The following is a 21,070-nucleotide window of genomic DNA, read 5'->3' as shown; positions in this document are numbered from 1 at the left end:
TTACTGGAGAGGCTCCGAGGTCCTTTCAGACTTGCCCAGTCCTGTTGAAGTCGACTTTATGGGAGACACGAAGAGAAGCTGGCCGAAAACATGGCTGCACGGATTGAGGAGAGATACGAACACATTGATGAGAGATGTTCTGCTACAATAGAGAATACTGGCCTGGAGACAGCTGTAGAGGATAGCAGGCTCGAAAGGCATTCATGAGACATATTGAACCTCGCTGATACTAGCAGAAACCTACGGAGGGCCACCGTGGACTGGAGGAAGTTCCTCAATTCTCTGCTCCAAGAACGGGTCCAAGATCCCTGACGTCTAAAGAGAAGAGATGGCAGAGATGATAAAAACGCTCATGTTCTTGAAAGAGGTCAGATAATCCACACGACCCAAGGGGCAATTCCAAGCCATTCAGATCAAAGTGCACCAAGCCCAGGTAAGCCTTTTCCCAGGTTTGGGCCTAGCTATCAAGCACTTGCTCTTCCCTCCCCTCCACTCAGGCATCCATTTTGAGGGATCAGTACCTGAGCTGCAATGAAGCCAGTAAGAGAAGAGCAAGCCCCTCCTAGAATCAGAGTTCCTCTAGCTTCATCCTCTGTGAACAACAGGGAACCCCATAAAGGTCAAATACTCTCGTATGAAATAGATAGGAATTGAATACTTAGCTCCCACAAAGAAACGATGGCCTTCCGCTAGATTCAGCAAATGCTGGGATTATGTCCTCTCTGGGGTGAAGGGAGTGTGGTAAGTGAGGGGAATCTTTGACTGAACTTGAATCTGTATTAGGCCTCCGTTTTTCAAGACAGTCTAGGTAAATATTAGAAGTCAGATAGTGAACGGAACTGTAAAAGTCGCCAATGACATGAAAGACACAGCTTATGTGGACCGTCTTTCAATTGAGTCAAGCCCCCGGGGGCAATCTATCATGGGGGTGCAGACTTGGTTGCATTCAAGTGCTTTACCCAACATGATCGGATGATTAAGCGTTCTCATCACTGATAGAAGAACACCTGGTTCTCAGTAGCCTAGCATAGCTGCAGCAGGGTTCTCATAGCTATAATGCCTCTAGGTTCTTTGGATTCAAAGCTAAATGTATATATTTAGTTCGTTTCCTCTTGTATTTTCCTTGAGAGGGATGTTACACCTTGAAATGCCAACATTGACCAGTAGGTGTCATCGGGAGTAAAGGGCACCACATGCACAAGGGAATCCAAGCTTGGGGGTTATTTCATGTTTCCATTAGTTATTTCATGGTTCCTGTTGGTTTCGGAGGCTTCAACAGTAAAGAGCTGACATGACCCCTTTAACAGTTCGGACTGCTAGTTTGCATTCTATCTGTCTATGTTTTCCTTAGAGCTGACAAAATGTTACCGAAATTGACAAGTCTGGCTTCTAGGTCGATTTAGTATGTTTCAGAAACTAACTTCATTTTCGTATAACTCCCAAAACATTTATATCAATTCTATTAAATTTTTAAAGACTGCAAATGAGATATCAACACAATGTCAAAACTGGAGTCTTCGGACAATCCCTCCCACCACGGCTGTATAGAAACAAAGAGATAAAAAGAAATCACATTTCTGTGAAATGTATCTGGAAAGTGTTGATTCATCGATGCCCAGTTGACAGAGAAGCAGTGCAACCTGCGCTCACTCGCTCCCATGAACACAGCAATGGAAACATCCACTCACCCAGCCCTTGGCACAGGACACTTGCCGAAGAGAGGTCTGTTACTTCCAAAGACAGGATGAGGCCTCAGAACACCTGGAAGCAGGAGAAGGAAAAGCAGGGAATGGATACCAGTGCATGGTCTGAGCCCTGTTGATGGAGCAGTAAAGGTGAAACTCTCTTTAACTTGGACGCACACTCTCAAGCGGACAGGAGACATGGGATTGAAGGTGATGCGCTGAGTGTTAGAAGAGTGCACAGCAGATGCTTGGCTGACAGATCTCAAAGAATCCAGTGCAAAATATCCCCACAGTTGATTCTGAGACCAAGCTCTGAGCTGCCAAATTTGAGGTAGCAGAGGCAGCGTTCAGGGAGGGATAGGGCTACGGATGGTGGCACACGCTGAGTCTCAGGGATCCGGAGTGCGTTGTGGGATGTGGTGGGTCCTATCAAGAGAGCAAACCGACCTGGGACCCCAATGAGCAAGCAACCACCCTGGCGCGCGCAGTTGAAATTATCGATATGTCCCATGGCCACACCCAGTGCATCTGCAGGACCAGAGACCAATTTGGCATTTTGCCAATAGAGCATGTGTGGGGCTGAATCAGAGATATTGTGCATCGGGTCTGAGGGATCCAGGGGGCCTTGGGTTTGAATTCAGAATGAAAAGCCTTAGGATCTGCTACATTCATAACCTGGGCTGTGATTATGGTTTGGTTTGAGGCACAGGATGTGCAACAGCTCTGTGGTTGGCTTCGTGCACCCGTGCCACAAGGATGAGAGGACAAGGAAGTGTGGTCCAAGACCACAGCGTGAGAAGAGGAAGGATTTCCTTCAGTTTATCTCTCAAAAGCGGATGCTACATTTTGGATGGCACCGGCACGGTTCGGCAGCGAGGACACCAAGTTCGGGCTGCGGGATCATTCCAGCAGGCCCTGATGTGTGACATCCATAGATATGCTTCCACTGGTGTTTCTGTAGACAGAGAAGCTCTTGGAAGAACTGGTTTCAGTGGGACATTCCCGTGGCACTACAAAGCACAAGCGCACTCACACTCTGCTCTTCTGGAAACACTCCAAAATAACAGAGAGTAGAATGCAGAGCTGAGAACCTTTAGAAGCTCCATTTCCACCAGAGGAAGTGTCCTGTGCTCTTTCAGATTTGTGAGATAAGCGTAATCAAAATGAGGTTATCCTAATCGAAATAGTATGGGGGGTTCATCACAACAAAGGCAACACCAGCAATTGGAGATAGACCAGACAACACACACAGGAACAGGACATGGCATCAATGTCTAGGAAAATTTGTCCTCACAGAAATCCCATGCAATTGTGTAGAGCCAAGTGTCTAAAGTTTTCACTTAACCAAGCCCTAGAAGTCTACATTAGATACCTGAAATTACCTGACCAGTAGAGATGAAGAAATACAGTAAAAGGAAAAGGAAGTACCATTTTCAGTTCCAAAGAGATTGAAGGCCCTAAAGATAAGCTTTCAGACAACTAGACTGCAAAACGCTCTCCAGAGCAAGTATTGAAAATGGAGGTGAGGGAAACACTGAAGAACAACAGTGTCTCAGAATCACAAAAGGCAGAATACCAGAAAAGGGGAAGAGAAAGCCTAAAGACGAGCCAAATAATATCAGAAAACTCAGTGGATGAGAAAATATCAGGGCTAACATTCCGTCCTAAGCAGACGAGATATTGCAGAGGGACGCGTGAATGACTTTGAAGACAGGGGAACAGAAATCCCTCGGTCAGAAGCACACATAGGAAAGCAAGTGCAAACCAATGAAAACATTGCTGTTGAATCCTGGTTGAAGACAAGGCATGAAAGACTAAAATTCGAAAGAGTCCCAGATGGAAAAGCAAGAGATAAAGAAACAAACAATGTTTGAAAAGTTATGTGTAGAAAAATCAGACTGAAACTTGCTGAAAGCCAAGATAGAATCATCTAGGCGAATTCAGGAAGTACACAGCGTCCAAAAGAGGTGGAATCCCAATAGACTTAGCAGCAGCTGTATGATCCAAATCAACAAAGTTCATGAGCATCCCAGTGATTTAAAATGCGCCTGGAGGAAAGCAACATAGTCACAAGAGAACCTCCAGAGGGGTTTCAGCTGCTATCTCAGCAGCAATATTGCAGGACAGGGAGGAGTGCCAGGACATAGACCATAGCTTGAATGGCAAAATGCTGCCATCTAGGGTAGCCTATGCCACATGACCACCATTTCTAATAACAGCAGAGCTAGAGAATGCCACAGACCTGCAAATCTTAAAAGAATTCAGCAGTTCGAAACTTATCCTAAAAGAAAGGTTGAGAATTCTCCCCTGAAGGGATAAGCAGCAAGATGAAATGGAAAGAAGAAAACCCTTATTGGAAATGCAAGAAGAGCATGAGTGGAAAAGAAGAAACAAGAAGAAGGCAAGGAGGACATCAAAACCCTAAAGATGGGAGAGGGAAGCAGGAAATCATAGGGGATTGGAAGCACTCTCTTAAGGGAGTCAGCTTATATGACTCTCTGTTGGAAGCAAACGGAGAGATGCATGGCCTGACGTGTTTGCAAAGCAAACGAGAAGCAGACCAAGAAAGAATCAAACAAACAAACAACACAAAAAGGGTAGGGTAACATGAATATTCAAAAGAAATTACTCAAGGTGATGTCAAGGATCATTCAGTACGCATCGACCCAGTATCGCAGCTTGAATGTACTCAGCACACCTGTATTCGGAAATCAGAGGCGTGCATTTATATTCGTAAATATTGATTCATATGAGCATATCGTGACCTAACCCAAATGCCGATTTGGAATCCAATGGATTCCTAGTCCGTGATATAGACTTGCAAGTCTTCCAACAGGATGAATGAATGCCATATTCTACACTACGTCGAGAAGAAATGGCACAAGCCTATAACAAGGAAAAGTAGCTCCACAAAAGTGTACTAAGATCAAAAGAGACAGGCAGTAAAGTGCACACTGGGGATTGTATCATTCCTAGGAATTTCAGCCCCCTTGAAACAAATGGATAGATGTCCCGTGAATGCGGGTGTTTCAGCAGAAATCAACCGACGGCTATGTATTGCGGGTGTGCCCATATTACAGGAACAATAGTTTCCCTTAGTGGGTCTCTGTGTACTGTGAACTGTTAGAAAGTTTAAAGACGTGTGAAACATTCAACTGAAAATGGACACACTTCCCTCCGTTGCTACAGTGCATACAGATCTGAACAAAAGGAAAGAGGGAAGAACAAAGGCCCATGGGACGCTAGTGGGTAGAATCACATTTACCTTAGGAACCTCTCGTCGGATGCAGCCCCTCCCCCAGCACTGACAAGATGCAGCAGCCATTGGGGATGGCAGTTAGCGGTTGGATTCCAGGTGGAATGTTGGTGTGTACCGCGAGGCTTGTTGTGGCTGGTGGATCCTAGGTAACCGGGCAGAGTTCTGTGGGTGGATCAGTGCGATGGAGGGGCTGCCGCCCTCTGTGGAGCTTGGCTTAGGTCTTTGGTCCGGGAAGCTGTGTCAGTTCGAGATACTGCTGCTGCCCAAAGACCTGAGTTCACGGGTCAGTTTCCAGAACCTGAAAGGGCAGACAATGGAAGATCTGCCTGTCTTCAGCTTACTGGAGAGGCTCCGAGGTCCTTTCAGACTTGCCCAGTCCTGTTGAAGTCGACTTTATGGGAGACACGAAGAGAAGCTGGCCGAAAACATGGCTGCACGGATTGAGGAGAGATGCGAACACATTGATGAGAGATGTTCTGCTACAATAGAGAATACTGGCCTGGAGACAGCTGTAGAGGATAGCAGGCTCGAAAGGCATTCATGAGACATATTGAACCTCGCTGATACTAGCAGAAACCTACGGAGGGCCACCGTGGACTGGAGGAAGTTCCTCAATTCTCTGCTCCAAGAACGGGTCCAAGATCCCTGACGTCTAAAGAGAAGAGATGGCAGAGATGATAAAAACGCTCATGTTCTTGAAAGAGGTCAGATAATCCACACGACCCAAGGGGCAATTCCAAGCCATTCAGATCAAAGTGCACCAAGCCCAGGTAAGCCTTTTCCCAGGTTTGGGCCTAGCTATCAAGCACTTGCTCTTCCCTCCCCTCCACTCAGGCATCCATTTTGAGGGATCAGTACCTGAGCTGCAATGAAGCCAGTAAGAGAAGAGCAAGCCCCTCCTAGAATCAGAGTTCCTCTAGCTTCATCCTCTGTGAACAACAGGGAACCCCATAAAGGTCAAATACTCTCGTATGAAATAGATAGGAATTGAATACTTAGCTCCCACAAAGAAACGATGGCCTTCCGCTAGATTCAGCAAATGCTGGGATTATGTCCTCTCTGGGGTGAAGGGAGTGTGGTAAGTGAGGGGAATCTTTGACTGAACTTGAATCTGTATTAGGCCTCCGTTTTTCAAGACAGTCTAGGTAAATATTAGAAGTCAGATAGTGAACGGAACTGTAAAAGTCGCCAATGACATGAAAGACACAGCTTATGTGGACCGTCTTTCAATTGAGTCAAGCCCCCGGGGGCAATCTATCATGGGGGTGCAGACTTGGTTGCATTCAAGTGCTTTACCCAACATGATCGGATGATTAAGCGTTCTCATCACTGATAGAAGAACACCTGGTTCTCAGTAGCCTAGCATAGCTGCAGCAGGGTTCTCATAGCTATAATGCCTCTAGGTTCTTTGGATTCAAAGCTAAATGTATATATTTAGTTCGTTTCCTCTTGTATTTTCCTTGAGAGGGATGTTACACCTTGAAATGCCAACATTGACCAGTAGGTGTCATCGGGAGTAAAGGGCACCACATGCACAAGGGAATCCAAGCTTGGGGGTTATTTCATGTTTCCATTAGTTATTTCATGGTTCCTGTTGGTTTCGGAGGCTTCAACAGTAAAGAGCTGACATGACCCCTTTAACAGTTCGGACTGCTAGTTTGCATTCTATCTGTCTATGTTTTCCTTAGAGCTGACAAAATGTTACCGAAATTGACAAGTCTGGCTTCTAGGTCGATTTAGTATGTTTCAGAAACTAACTTCATTTTCGTATAACTCCCAAAACATTTATATCAATTCTATTAAATTTTTAAAGACTGCAAATGAGATATCAACACAATGTCAAAACTGGAGTCTTCGGACAATCCCTCCCACCACGGCTGTATAGAAACAAAGAGATAAAAAGAAATCACATTTCTGTGAAATGTATCTGGAAAGTGTTGATTCATCGATGCCCAGTTGACAGAGAAGCAGTGCAACCTGCGCTCACTCGCTCCCATGAACACAGCAATGGAAACATCCACTCACCCAGCCCTTGGCACAGGACACTTGCCGAAGAGAGGTCTGTTACTTCCAAAGACAGGATGAGGCCTCAGAACACCTGGAAGCAGGAGAAGGAAAAGCAGGGAATGGATACCAGTGCATGGTCTGAGCCCTGTTGATGGAGCAGTAAAGGTGAAACTCTCTTTAACTTGGACGCACACTCTCAAGCGGACAGGAGACATGGGATTGAAGGTGATGCGCTGAGTGTTAGAAGAGTGCACAGCAGATGCTTGGCTGACAGATCTCAAAGAATCCAGTGCAAAATATCCCCACAGTTGATTCTGAGACCAAGCTCTGAGCTGCCAAATTTGAGGTAGCAGAGGCAGCGTTCAGGGAGGGATAGGGCTACGGATGGTGGCACACGCTGAGTCTCAGGGATCCGGAGTGCGTTGTGGGATGTGGTGGGTCCTATCAAGAGAGCAAACCGACCTGGGACCCCAATGAGCAAGCAACCACCCTGGCGCGCGCAGTTGAAATTATCGATATGTCCCATGGCCACACCCAGTGCATCTGCAGGACCAGAGACCAATTTGGCATTTTGCCAATAGAGCATGTGTGGGGCTGAATCAGAGATATTGTGCATCGGGTCTGAGGGATCCAGGGGGCCTTGGGTTTGAATTCAGAATGAAAAGCCTTAGGATCTGCTACATTCATAACCTGGGCTGTGATTATGGTTTGGTTTGAGGCACAGGATGTGCAACAGCTCTGTGGTTGGCTTCGTGCACCCGTGCCACAAGGATGAGAGGACAAGGAAGTGTGGTCCAAGACCACAGCGTGAGAAGAGGAAGGATTTCCTTCAGTTTATCTCTCAAAAGCGGATGCTACATTTTGGATGGCACCGGCACGGTTCGGCAGCGAGGACACCAAGTTCGGGCTGCGGGATCATTCCAGCAGGCCCTGATGTGTGACATCCATAGATATGCTTCCACTGGTGTTTCTGTAGACAGAGAAGCTCTTGGAAGAACTGGTTTCAGTGGGACATTCCCGTGGCACTACAAAGCACAAGCGCACTCACACTCTGCTCTTCTGGAAACACTCCAAAATAACAGAGAGTAGAATGCAGAGCTGAGAACCTTTAGAAGCTCCATTTCCACCAGAGGAAGTGTCCTGTGCTCTTTCAGATTTGTGAGATAAGCGTAATCAAAATGAGGTTATCCTAATCGAAATAGTATGGGGGGTTCATCACAACAAAGGCAACACCAGCAATTGGAGATAGACCAGACAACACACACAGGAACAGGACATGGCATCAATGTCTAGGAAAATTTGTCCTCACAGAAATCCCATGCAATTGTGTAGAGCCAAGTGTCTAAAGTTTTCACTTAACCAAGCCCTAGAAGTCTACATTAGATACCTGAAATTACCTGACCAGTAGAGATGAAGAAATACAGTAAAAGGAAAAGGAAGTACCATTTTCAGTTCCAAAGAGATTGAAGGCCCTAAAGATAAGCTTTCAGACAACTAGACTGCAAAACGCTCTCCAGAGCAAGTATTGAAAATGGAGGTGAGGGAAACACTGAAGAACAACAGTGTCTCAGAATCACAAAAGGCAGAATACCAGAAAAGGGGAAGAGAAAGCCTAAAGACGAGCCAAATAATATCAGAAAACTCAGTGGATGAGAAAATATCAGGGCTAACATTCCGTCCTAAGCAGACGAGATATTGCAGAGGGACGCGTGAATGACTTTGAAGACAGGGGAACAGAAATCCCTCGGTCAGAAGCACACATAGGAAAGCAAGTGCAAACCAATGAAAACATTGCTGTTGAATCCTGGTTGAAGACAAGGCATGAAAGACTAAAATTCGAAAGAGTCCCAGATGGAAAAGCAAGAGATAAAGAAACAAACAATGTTTGAAAAGTTATGTGTAGAAAAATCAGACTGAAACTTGCTGAAAGCCAAGATAGAATCATCTAGGCGAATTCAGGAAGTACACAGCGTCCAAAAGAGGTGGAATCCCAATAGACTTAGCAGCAGCTGTATGATCCAAATCAACAAAGTTCATGAGCATCCCAGTGATTTAAAATGCGCCTGGAGGAAAGCAACATAGTCACAAGAGAACCTCCAGAGGGGTTTCAGCTGCTATCTCAGCAGCAATATTGCAGGACAGGGAGGAGTGCCAGGACATAGACCATAGCTTGAATGGCAAAATGCTGCCATCTAGGGTAGCCTATGCCACATGACCACCATTTCTAATAACAGCAGAGCTAGAGAATGCCACAGACCTGCAAATCTTAAAAGAATTCAGCAGTTCGAAACTTATCCTAAAAGAAAGGTTGAGAATTCTCCCCTGAAGGGATAAGCAGCAAGATGAAATGGAAAGAAGAAAACCCTTATTGGAAATGCAAGAAGAGCATGAGTGGAAAAGAAGAAACAAGAAGAAGGCAAGGAGGACATCAAAACCCTAAAGATGGGAGAGGGAAGCAGGAAATCATAGGGGATTGGAAGCACTCTCTTAAGGGAGTCAGCTTATATGACTCTCTGTTGGAAGCAAACGGAGAGATGCATGGCCTGACGTGTTTGCAAAGCAAACGAGAAGCAGACCAAGAAAGAATCAAACAAACAAACAACACAAAAAGGGTAGGGTAACATGAATATTCAAAAGAAATTACTCAAGGTGATGTCAAGGATCATTCAGTACGCATCGACCCAGTATCGCAGCTTGAATGTACTCAGCACACCTGTATTCGGAAATCAGAGGCGTGCATTTATATTCGTAAATATTGATTCATATGAGCATATCGTGACCTAACCCAAATGCCGATTTGGAATCCAATGGATTCCTAGTCCGTGATATAGACTTGCAAGTCTTCCAACAGGATGAATGAATGCCATATTCTACACTACGTCGAGAAGAAATGGCACAAGCCTATAACAAGGAAAAGTAGCTCCACAAAAGTGTACTAAGATCAAAAGAGACAGGCAGTAAAGTGCACATTGGGGATTGTATCATTCCTAGGAATTTCAGCCCCCTTGAAACAAATGGATAGATGTCCCGTGAATGCGGGTGTTTCAGCAGAAATCAACCGACGGCTATGTATTGCGGGTGTGCCCATATTACAGGAACAATAGTTTCCCTTAGTGGGTCTCTGTGTACTGTGAACTGTTAGAAAGTTTAAAGACGTGTGAAACATTCAACTGAAAATGGACACACTTCCCTCCGTTGCTACAGTGCATACAGATCTGAACAAAAGGAAAGAGGGAAGAACAAAGGCCCATGGGACGCTAGTGGGTAGAATCACATTTACCTTAGGAACCTCTCGTCGGATGCAGCCCCTCCCCCAGCACTGACAAGATGCAGCAGCCATTGGGGATGGCAGTTAGCGGTTGGATTCCAGGTGGAATGTTGGTGTGTACCGCGAGGCTTGTTGTGGCTGGTGGATCCTAGGTAACCGGGCAGAGTTCTGTGGGTGGATCAGTGCGATGGAGGGGCTGCCGCCCTCTGTGGAGCTTGGCTTAGGTCTTTGGTCCGGGAAGCTGTGTCAGTTCGAGATACTGCTGCTGCCCAAAGACCTGAGTTCACGGGTCAGTTTCCAGAACCTGAAAGGGCAGACAGTGGAAGATCTGCCTGTCTTCAGCTTACTGGAGAGGCTCCGAGGTCCTTTCAGACTTGCCCAGTCCTGTTGAAGTCGACTTTATGGGAGACACGAAGAGAAGCTGGCCGAAAACATGGCTGCACGGATTGAGGAGAGATGCGAACACATTGATGACAGATGTTCTGCTACAATAGAGAATACTGGCCTGGAGACAGCTGTAGAGGATAGCAGGCTCGAAAGGCATTCATGAGACATATTGAACCTCGCTGATACTAGCAGAAACCTACGGAGGGCCACCGTGGACTGGAGGAAGTTCCTCAATTCTCTGCTCCAAGAACGGGTCCAAGATCCCTGACGTCTAAAGAGAAGAGATGGCAGAGATGATAAAAACGCTCATGTTCTTGAAAGAGGTCAGATAATCCACACGACCCAAGGGGCAATTCCAAGCCATTCAGATCAAAGTGCACCAAGCCCAGGTAAGCCTTTTCCCAGGTTTGGGCCTAGCTATCAAGCACTTGCTCTTCCCTCCCCTCCACTCAGGCATCCATTTTGAGGGATCAGTACCTGAGCTGCAATGAAGCCAGTAAGAGAAGAGCAAGCCCCTCCTAGAATCAGAGTTCCTCTAGCTTCATCCTCTGTGAACAACAGGGAACCCCATAAAGGTCAAATACTCTCGTATGAAATAGATAGGAATTGAATACTTAGCTCCCACAAAGAAACGATGGCCTTCCGCTAGATTCAGCAAATGCTGGGATTATGTCCTCTCTGGGGTGAAGGGAGTGTGGTAAGTGAGGGGAATCTTTGACTGAACTTGAATCTGTATTAGGCCTCCGTTTTTCAAGACAGTCTAGGTAAATATTAGAAGTCAGATAGTGAACGGAACTGTAAAAGTCGCCAATGACATGAAAGACACAGCTTATGTGGACCGTCTTTCAATTGAGTCAAGCCCCCGGGGGCAATCTATCATGGGGGTGCAGACTTGGTTGCATTCAAGTGCTTTACCCAACATGATCGGATGATTAAGCGTTCTCATCACTGATAGAAGAACACCTGGTTCTCAGTAGCCTAGCATAGCTGCAGCAGGGTTCTCATAGCTATAATGCCTCTAGGTTCTTTGGATTCAAAGCTAAATGTATATATTTAGTTCGTTTCCTCTTGTATTTTCCTTGAGAGGGATGTTACACCTTGAAATGCCAACATTGACCAGTAGGTGTCATCGGGAGTAAAGGGCACCACATGCACAAGGGAATCCAAGCTTGGGGGTTATTTCATGTTTCCATTAGTTATTTCATGGTTCCTGTTGGTTTCGGAGGCTTCAACAGTAAAGAGCTGACATGACCCCTTTAACAGTTCGGACTGCTAGTTTGCATTCTATCTGTCTATGTTTTCCTTAGAGCTGACAAAATGTTACCGAAATTGACAAGTCTGGCTTCTAGGTCGATTTAGTATGTTTCAGAAACTAACTTCATTTTCGTATAACTCCCAAAACATTTATATCAATTCTATTAAATTTTTAAAGACTGCAAATGAGATATCAACACAATGTCAAAACTGGAGTCTTCGGACAATCCCTCCCACCACGGCTGTATAGAAACAAAGAGATAAAAAGAAATCACATTTCTGTGAAATGTATCTGGAAAGTGTTGATTCATCGATGCCCAGTTGACAGAGAAGCAGTGCAACCTGCGCTCACTCGCTCCCATGAACACAGCAATGGAAACATCCACTCACCCAGCCCTTGGCACAGGACACTTGCCGAAGAGAGGTCTGTTACTTCCAAAGACAGGATGAGGCCTCAGAACACCTGGAAGCAGGAGAAGGAAAAGCAGGGAATGGATACCAGTGCATGGTCTGAGCCCTGTTGATGGAGCAGTAAAGGTGAAACTCTCTTTAACTTGGACGCACACTCTCAAGCGGACAGGAGACATGGGATTGAAGGTGATGCGCTGAGTGTTAGAAGAGTGCACAGCAGATGCTTGGCTGACAGATCTCAAAGAATCCAGTGCAAAATATCCCCACAGTTGATTCTGAGACCAAGCTCTGAGCTGCCAAATTTGAGGTAGCAGAGGCAGCGTTCAGGGAGGGATAGGGCTACGGATGGTGGCACACGCTGAGTCTCAGGGATCCGGAGTGCGTTGTGGGATGTGGTGGGTCCTATCAAGAGAGCAAACCGACCTGGGACCCCAATGAGCAAGCAACCACCCTGGCGCGCGCAGTTGAAATTATCGATATGTCCCATGGCCACACCCAGTGCATCTGCAGGACCAGAGACCAATTTGGCATTTTGCCAATAGAGCATGTGTGGGGCTGAATCAGAGATATTGTGCATCGGGTCTGAGGGATCCAGGGGGCCTTGGGTTTGAATTCAGAATGAAAAGCCTTAGGATCTGCTACATTCATAACCTGGGCTGTGATTATGGTTTGGTTTGAGGCACAGGATGTGCAACAGCTCTGTGGTTGGCTTCGTGCACCCGTGCCACAAGGATGAGAGGACAAGGAAGTGTGGTCCAAGACCACAGCGTGAGAAGAGGAAGGATTTCCTTCAGTTTATCTCTCAAAAGCGGATGCTACATTTTGGATGGCACCGGCACGGTTCGGCAGCGAGGACACCAAGTTCGGGCTGCGGGATCATTCCAGCAGGCCCTGATGTGTGACATCCATAGATATGCTTCCACTGGTGTTTCTGTAGACAGAGAAGCTCTTGGAAGAACTGGTTTCAGTGGGACATTCCCGTGGCACTACAAAGCACAAGCGCACTCACACTCTGCTCTTCTGGAAACACTCCAAAATAACAGAGAGTAGAATGCAGAGCTGAGAACCTTTAGAAGCTCCATTTCCACCAGAGGAAGTGTCCTGTGCTCTTTCAGATTTGTGAGATAAGCGTAATCAAAATGAGGTTATCCTAATCGAAATAGTATGGGGGGTTCATCACAACAAAGGCAACACCAGCAATTGGAGATAGACCAGACAACACACACAGGAACAGGACATGGCATCAATGTCTAGGAAAATTTGTCCTCACAGAAATCCCATGCAATTGTGTAGAGCCAAGTGTCTAAAGTTTTCACTTAACCAAGCCCTAGAAGTCTACATTAGATACCTGAAATTACCTGACCAGTAGAGATGAAGAAATACAGTAAAAGGAAAAGGAAGTACCATTTTCAGTTCCAAAGAGATTGAAGGCCCTAAAGATAAGCTTTCAGACAACTAGACTGCAAAACGCTCTCCAGAGCAAGTATTGAAAATGGAGGTGAGGGAAACACTGAAGAACAACAGTGTCTCAGAATCACAAAAGGCAGAATACCAGAAAAGGGGAAGAGAAAGCCTAAAGACGAGCCAAATAATATCAGAAAACTCAGTGGATGAGAAAATATCAGGGCTAACATTCCGTCCTAAGCAGACGAGATATTGCAGAGGGACGCGTGAATGACTTTGAAGACAGGGGAACAGAAATCCCTCGGTCAGAAGCACACATAGGAAAGCAAGTGCAAACCAATGAAAACATTGCTGTTGAATCCTGGTTGAAGACAAGGCATGAAAGACTAAAATTCGAAAGAGTCCCAGATGGAAAAGCAAGAGATAAAGAAACAAACAATGTTTGAAAAGTTATGTGTAGAAAAATCAGACTGAAACTTGCTGAAAGCCAAGATAGAATCATCTAGGCGAATTCAGGAAGTACACAGCGTCCAAAAGAGGTGGAATCCCAATAGACTTAGCAGCAGCTGTATGATCCAAATCAACAAAGTTCATGAGCATCCCAGTGATTTAAAATGCGCCTGGAGGAAAGCAACATAGTCACAAGAGAACCTCCAGAGGGGTTTCAGCTGCTATCTCAGCAGCAATATTGCAGGACAGGGAGGAGTGCCAGGACATAGACCATAGCTTGAATGGCAAAATGCTGCCATCTAGGGTAGCCTATGCCACATGACCACCATTTCTAATAACAGCAGAGCTAGAGAATGCCACAGACCTGCAAATCTTAAAAGAATTCAGCAGTTCGAAACTTATCCTAAAAGAAAGGTTGAGAATTCTCCCCTGAAGGGATAAGCAGCAAGATGAAATGGAAAGAAGAAAACCCTTATTGGAAATGCAAGAAGAGCATGAGTGGAAAAGAAGAAACAAGAAGAAGGCAAGGAGGACATCAAAACCCTAAAGATGGGAGAGGGAAGCAGGAAATCATAGGGGATTGGAAGCACTCTCTTAAGGGAGTCAGCTTATATGACTCTCTGTTGGAAGCAAACGGAGAGATGCATGGCCTGACGTGTTTGCAAAGCAAACGAGAAGCAGACCAAGAAAGAATCAAACAAACAAACAACACAAAAAGGGTAGGGTAACATGAATATTCAAAAGAAATTACTCAAGGTGATGTCAAGGATCATTCAGTACGCATCGACCCAGTATCGCAGCTTGAATGTACTCAGCACACCTGTATTCGGAAATCAGAGGCGTGCATTTATATTCGTAAATATTGATTCATATGAGCATATCGTGACCTAACCCAAATGCCGATTTGGAATCCAATGGATTCCTAGTCCGTGATATAGACTTGCAAGTCTTCCAACAGGATGAATGAATGCCATATTCTACACTACGTCGAGAAGAAATGGCACAAGCCTATAACAAGGAAAAGTAGCTCCACAAAAGTGTTCTAAGATCAAAAGAGACAGGCAGTAAAGTGCACACTGGGGATTGTATCATTCCTAGGAATTTCAGCCCCCTTGAAACAAATGGATAGATGTCCCGTGAATGCGGGTGTTTCAGCAGAAATCAACCGACGGCTATGTATTGCGGGTGTGCCCATATTACAGGAACAATAGTTTCCCTTAGTGGGTCTCTGTGTACTGTGAACTGTTAGAAAGTTTAAAGACGTGTGAAACATTCAACTGAAAATGGACACACTTCCCTCCGTTGCTACAGTGCATACAGATCTGAACAAAAGGAAAGAGGGAAGAACAAAGGCCCATGGGACGCTAGTGGGTAGAATCACATTTACCTTAGGAACCTCTCGTCGGATGCAGCCCCTCCCCCAGCACTGACAAGATGCAGCAGCCATTGGGGATGGCAGTTAGCGGTTGGATTCCAGGTGGAATGTTGGTGTGTACCGCGAGGCTTGTTGTGGCTGGTGGATCCTAGGTAACCGGGCAGAGTTCTGTGGGTGGATCAGTGCGATGGAGGGGCTGCCGCCCTCTGTGGAGCTTGGCTTAGGTCTTTGGTCCGGGAAGCTGTGTCAGTTCGAGATACTGCTGCTGCCCAAAGACCTGAGTTCACGGGTCAGTTTCCAGAACCTGAAAGGGCAGACAGTGGAAGATCTGCCTGTCTTCAGCTTACTGGAGAGGCTCCGAGGTCCTTTCAGACTTGCCCAGTCCTGTTGAAGTCGACTTTATGGGAGACACGAAGAGAAGCTGGCCGAAAACATGGCTGCACGGATTGAGGAGAGATGCGAACACATTGATGAGAGATGTTCTGCTACAATAGAGAATACTGGCCTGGAGACAGCTGTAGAGGATAGCAGGCTCGAAAGGCATTCATGAGACATATTGAACCTCGCTGATACTAGCAGAAACCTACGGAGGGCCACCGTGGACTGGAGGAAGTTCCTCAATTCTCTGCTCCAAGAACGGGTCCAAGATCCCTGACGTCTAAAGAGAAGAGATGGCAGAGATGATAAAAACGCTCATGTTCTTGAAAGAGGTCAGATAATCCACACGACCCAAGGGGCAATTCCAAGCCATTCAGATCAAAGTGCACCAAGCCCAGGTAAGCCTTTTCCCAGGTTTGGGCCTAGCTATCAAGCACTTGCTCTTCCCTCCCCTCCACTCAGGCATCCATTTTGAGGGATCAGTACCTGAGCTGCAATGAAGCCAGTAAGAGAAGAGCAAGCCCCTCCTAGAATCAGAGTTCCTCTAGCTTCATCCTCTGTGAACAACAGGGAACCCCATAAAGGTCAAATACTCTCGTATGAAATAGATAGGAATTGAATACTTAGCTCCCACAAAGAAACGATGGCCTTCCGCTAGATTCAGCAAATGCTGGGATTATGTCCTCTCTGGGGTGAAGGGAGTGTGGTAAGTGAGGGGAATCTTTGACTGAACTTGAATCTGTATTAGGCCTCCGTTTTTCAAGACAGTCTAGGTAAATATTAGAAGTCAGATAGTGAACGGAACTGTAAAAGTCGCCAATGACATGAAAGACACAGCTTATGTGGACCGTCTTTCAATTGAGTCAAGCCCCCGGGGGCAATCTATCATGGGGGTGCAGACTTGGTTGCATTCAAGTGCTTTACCCAACATGATCGGATGATTAAGCGTTCTCATCACTGATAGAAGAACACCTGGTTCTCAGTAGCCTAGCATAGCTGCAGCAGGGTTCTCATAGCTATAATGCCTCTAGGTTCTTTGGATTCAAAGCTAAATGTATATATTTAGTTCGTTTCCTCTTGTATTTTCCTTGAGAGGGATGTTACACCTTGAAATGCCAACATTGACCAGTAGGTGTCATCGGGAGTAAAGGGCACCACATGCACAAGGGAATCCAAGCTTGGGGGTTATTTCATGTTTCCATTAGTTATTTCATGGTTCCTGTTGGTTTCGGAGGCTTCAACAGTAAAGAGCTGACATGACCCCTTTAACAGTTCGGACTGCTAGTTTGCATTATATCTGTCTATGTTTTCCTTAGAGCTGACAAAATGTTACCGAAATTGACAAGTCTGGCTTCTAGGTCGATTTAGTATGTTTCAGAAACTAACTTCATTTTCGTATAACTCCCAAAACATTTATATCAATTCTATTAAATTTTTAAAGACTGCAAATGAGATATCAACACAATGTCAAAACTGGAGTCTTCGGACAATCCCTCCCACCACGGCTGTATAGAAACAAAGAGATAAAAAGAAATCACATTTCTGTGAAATGTATCTGGAAAGTGTTGATTCATCGATGCCCAGTTGACAGAGAAGCAGTGCAACCTGCGCTCACTCGCTCCCATGAACACAGCAATGGAAACATCCACTCACCCAGCCCTTGGCACAGGACACTTGCCGAAGAGAGGTCTGTTACTTCCAAAGACAGGATGAGGCCTCAGAACACCTGGAAGCAGGAGAAGGAAAAGCAGGGAATGGATACCAGTGCATGGTCTGAGCCCTGTTGATGGAGCAGTAAAGGTGAAACTCTCTTTAACTTGGACGCACACTCTCAAGCGGACAGGAGACATGGGATTGAAGGTGATGCGCTGAGTGTTAGAAGAGTGCACAGCAGATGCTTGGCTGACAGATCTCAAAGAATCCAGTGCAAAATATCCCCACAGTTGATTCTGAGACCAAGCTCTGAGCTGCCAAATTTGAGGTAGCAGAGGCAGCGTTCAGGGAGGGATAGGGCTACGGATGGTGGCACACGCTGAGTCTCAGGGATCCGGAGTGCGTTGTGGGATGTGGTGGGTCCTATCAAGAGAGCAAACCGACCTGGGACCCCAATGAGCAAGCAACCACCCTGGCGCGCGCAGTTGAAATTATCGATATGTCCCATGGCCACACCCAGTGCATCTGCAGGACCAGAGACCAATTTGGCATTTTGCCAATAGAGCATGTGTGGGGCTGAATCAGAGATATTGTGCATCGGGTCTGAGGGATCCAGGGGGCCTTGGGTTTGAATTCAGAATGAAAAGCCTTAGGATCTGCTACATTCATAACCTGGGCTGTGATTATGGTTTGGTTTGAGGCACAGGATGTGCAACAGCTCTGTGGTTGGCTTCGTGCACCCGTGCCACAAGGATGAGAGGACAAGGAAGTGTGGTCCAAGACCACAGCGTGAGAAGAGGAAGGATTTCCTTCAGTTTATCTCTCAAAAGCGGATGCTACATTTTGGATGGCACCGGCACGGTTCGGCAGCGAGGACACCAAGTTCGGGCTGCGGGATCATTCCAGCAGGCCCTGATGTGTGACATCCATAGATATGCTTCCACTGGTGTTTCTGTAGACAGAGAAGCTCTTGGAAGAACTGGTTTCAGTGGGACATTCCCGTGGCACTACAAAGCACAAGCGCACTCACACTCTGCTCTTCTGGAAACACTCCAAAATAACAGAGAGTAGAATGCAGAGCTGAGAACCTTTAGAAGCTCCATTTCCACCAGAGGAAGTGTCCTGTGCTCTTTCAGATTTGTGAGATAAGCGTAATCAAAATGAGGTTATCCTAATCGAAATAGTATGGGGGGTTCATCACAACAAAGGCAACACCAGCAATTGGAGATAGACCAGACAACACACACAGGAACAGGACATGGCATCAATGTCTAGGAAAATTTGTCCTCACAGAAATCCCATGCAATTGTGTAGAGCCAAGTGTCTAAAGTTTTCACTTAACCAAGCCCTAGAAGTCTACATTAGATACCTGAAATTACCTGACCAGTAGAGATGAAGAAATACAGTAAAAGGAAAAGGAAGTACCATTTTCAGTTCCAAAGAGATTGAAGGCCCTAAAGATAAGCTTTCAGACAACTAGACTGCAAAACGCTCTCCAGAGCAAGTATTGAAAATGGAGGTGAGGGAAACACTGAAGAACAACAGTGTCTCAGAATCACAAAAGGCAGAATACCAGAAAAGGGGAAGAGAAAGCCTAAAGACGAGCCAAATAATATCAGAAAACTCAGTGGATGAGAAAATATCAGGGCTAACATTCCGTCCTAAGCAGACGAGATATTGCAGAGGGACGCGTGAATGACTTTGAAGACAGGGGAACAGAAATCCCTCGGTCAGAAGCACACATAGGAAAGCAAGTGCAAACCAATGAAAACATTGCTGTTGAATCCTGGTTGAAGACAAGGCATGAAAGACTAAAATTCGAAAGAGTCCCAGATGGAAAAGCAAGAGATAAAGAAACAAACAATGTTTGAAAAGTTATGTGTAGAAAAATCAGACTGAAACTTGCTGAAAGCCAAGATAGAATCATCTAGGCGAATTCAGGAAGTACACAGCGTCCAAAAGAGGTGGAATCCCAATAGACTTAGCAGCAGCTGTATGATCCAAATCAACAAAGTTCATGAGCATCCCAGTGATTTAAAATGCGCCTGGAGGAAAGCAACATAGTCACAAGAGAACCTCCAGAGGGGTTTCAGCTGCTATCTCAGCAGCAATATTGCAGGACAGGGAGGAGTGCCAGGACATAGACCATAGCTTGAATGGCAAAATGCTGCCATCTAGGGTAGCCTATGCCACATGACCACCATTTCTAATAACAGCAGAGCTAGAGAATGCCACAGACCTGCAAATCTTAAAAGAATTCAGCAGTTCGAAACTTATCCTAAAAGAAAGGTTGAGGATTCTCCCCTGAAGGGATAAGCAGCAAGATGAAATGGAAAGAAGAAAACCCTTATTGGAAATGCAAGAAGAGCATGAGTGGAAAAGAAGAAACAAGAAGAAGGCAAGGAGGACATCAAAACCCTAAAGATGGGAGAGGGAAGCAGGAAATCATAGGGGATTGGAAGCACTCTCTTAAGGGAGTCAGCTTATATGACTCTCTGTTGGAAGCAAACGGAGAGATGCATGGCCTGACGTGTTTGCAAAGCAAACGAGAAGCAGACCAAGAAAGAATCAAACAAACAAACAACACAAAAAGGGTAGGGTAACATGAATATTCAAAAGAAATTACTCAAGGTGATGTCAAGGATCATTCAGTACGCATCGACCCAGTATCGCGGCTTGAATGTACTCAGCACACCTGTATTCGGAAATCAGAGGCGTGCATTTATATTCGTAAATATTGATTCATATGAGCATATCGTGACCTAACCCAAATGCCGATTTGGAATCCAATGGATTCCTAGTCCGTGATATAGACTTGCAAGTCTTCCAACAGGATGAATGAATGCCATATTCTACACTACGTCGAGAAGAAATGGCACAAGCCTATAACAAGGAAAAGTAGCTCCACAAAAGTGTACTAAGATCAAAAGAGACAGGCAGTAAAGTGCACACTGGGGATTGTATCATTCCTAGGAATTTCAGCCCCCTTGAAACAAATGGATAGATGTCCCGTGAATGCGGGTGTTTCAGCAGAAATCAACCGACGGCTATGTATTGCGAGTGTGCCCATATTACAGGAACAAGAGTTTCCCTTAGTGGGTCTCTGTGTACTGTGAACTGTTAGAAAGTTTAAAGACGTGTGAAACATTCAACTGAAAATGGACACACTTCCCTCCGTTGCTACAGTGCATACAGATCTGAACAAAAGGAAAGAGGGAAGAACAAAGGCCCATGGGACGCTAGTGGGTAGAATCACATTTACCTTAGGAACCTCTCGTCGGATGCAGCCCCTCCCCCAGCACTGACAAGATGCAGCAGCCATTGGGGATGGCAGTTAGCGGTTGGATTCCAGGTGGAATGTTGGTGTGTACCGCGAGGCTTGTTGTGGCTGGTGGATCCTAGGTAACCGGGCAGAGTTCTGTGGGTGGATCAGTGCGATGGAGGGGCTGCCGCCCTCTGTGGAGCTTGGCTTAGGTCTTTGGTCCGGGAAGCTGTGTCAGTTCGAGATACTGCTGCTGCCCAAAGACCTGAGTTCACGG

At 45.9% G+C, this 21,070-nt stretch overlaps 4 long non-coding RNA genes across 4 annotated transcripts; all 4 read right to left on the bottom strand.

Moving 5' to 3' along the window:
* Window positions 1-141: 141 nt before the first annotated feature.
* LOC140693005 (uncharacterized) lies at window positions 142-5,079 on the bottom strand. Its single transcript, XR_012068653.1, has 3 exons — window positions 4,951-5,079; window positions 1,689-1,761; window positions 142-315 (listed from the first exon to the last, which is right to left on the bottom strand). It is a non-coding gene; the product is annotated as an uncharacterized lncRNA (long non-coding RNA).
* A 343-nt stretch (window positions 5,080-5,422) lies between these two features.
* Window positions 5,423-10,358, bottom strand: LOC140692998 (uncharacterized). Its single transcript, XR_012068646.1, has 3 exons — window positions 10,232-10,358; window positions 6,970-7,042; window positions 5,423-5,596 (listed from the first exon to the last, which is right to left on the bottom strand). It is a non-coding gene; the product is annotated as an uncharacterized lncRNA (long non-coding RNA).
* Window positions 10,359-10,666: 308 nt separating this feature from the next.
* On the bottom strand, window positions 10,667-15,639 carry LOC140692975 (uncharacterized). The gene is made up of 3 exons (XR_012068623.1): window positions 15,513-15,639; window positions 12,251-12,323; window positions 10,667-10,877 (listed from the first exon to the last, which is right to left on the bottom strand). It is a non-coding gene; the product is annotated as an uncharacterized lncRNA (long non-coding RNA).
* A 348-nt stretch (window positions 15,640-15,987) lies between these two features.
* Window positions 15,988-20,920, bottom strand: LOC140692992 (uncharacterized). The gene is made up of 3 exons (XR_012068640.1): window positions 20,794-20,920; window positions 17,532-17,604; window positions 15,988-16,158 (listed from the first exon to the last, which is right to left on the bottom strand). It is a non-coding gene; the product is annotated as an uncharacterized lncRNA (long non-coding RNA).
* Window positions 20,921-21,070: the final 150 nt, after the last annotated feature.

This window comes from Vicugna pacos, unplaced genomic scaffold, assembly GCF_048564905.1.
Source record: "Vicugna pacos unplaced genomic scaffold, VicPac4 scaffold_19, whole genome shotgun sequence".
Lineage (NCBI taxonomy): Eukaryota > Metazoa > Chordata > Mammalia > Artiodactyla > Camelidae > Vicugna > Vicugna pacos.
The sequence above is the reverse complement of the archived record's forward strand: the minus strand, read 5'-3'. Positions and strand labels throughout refer to the sequence as shown.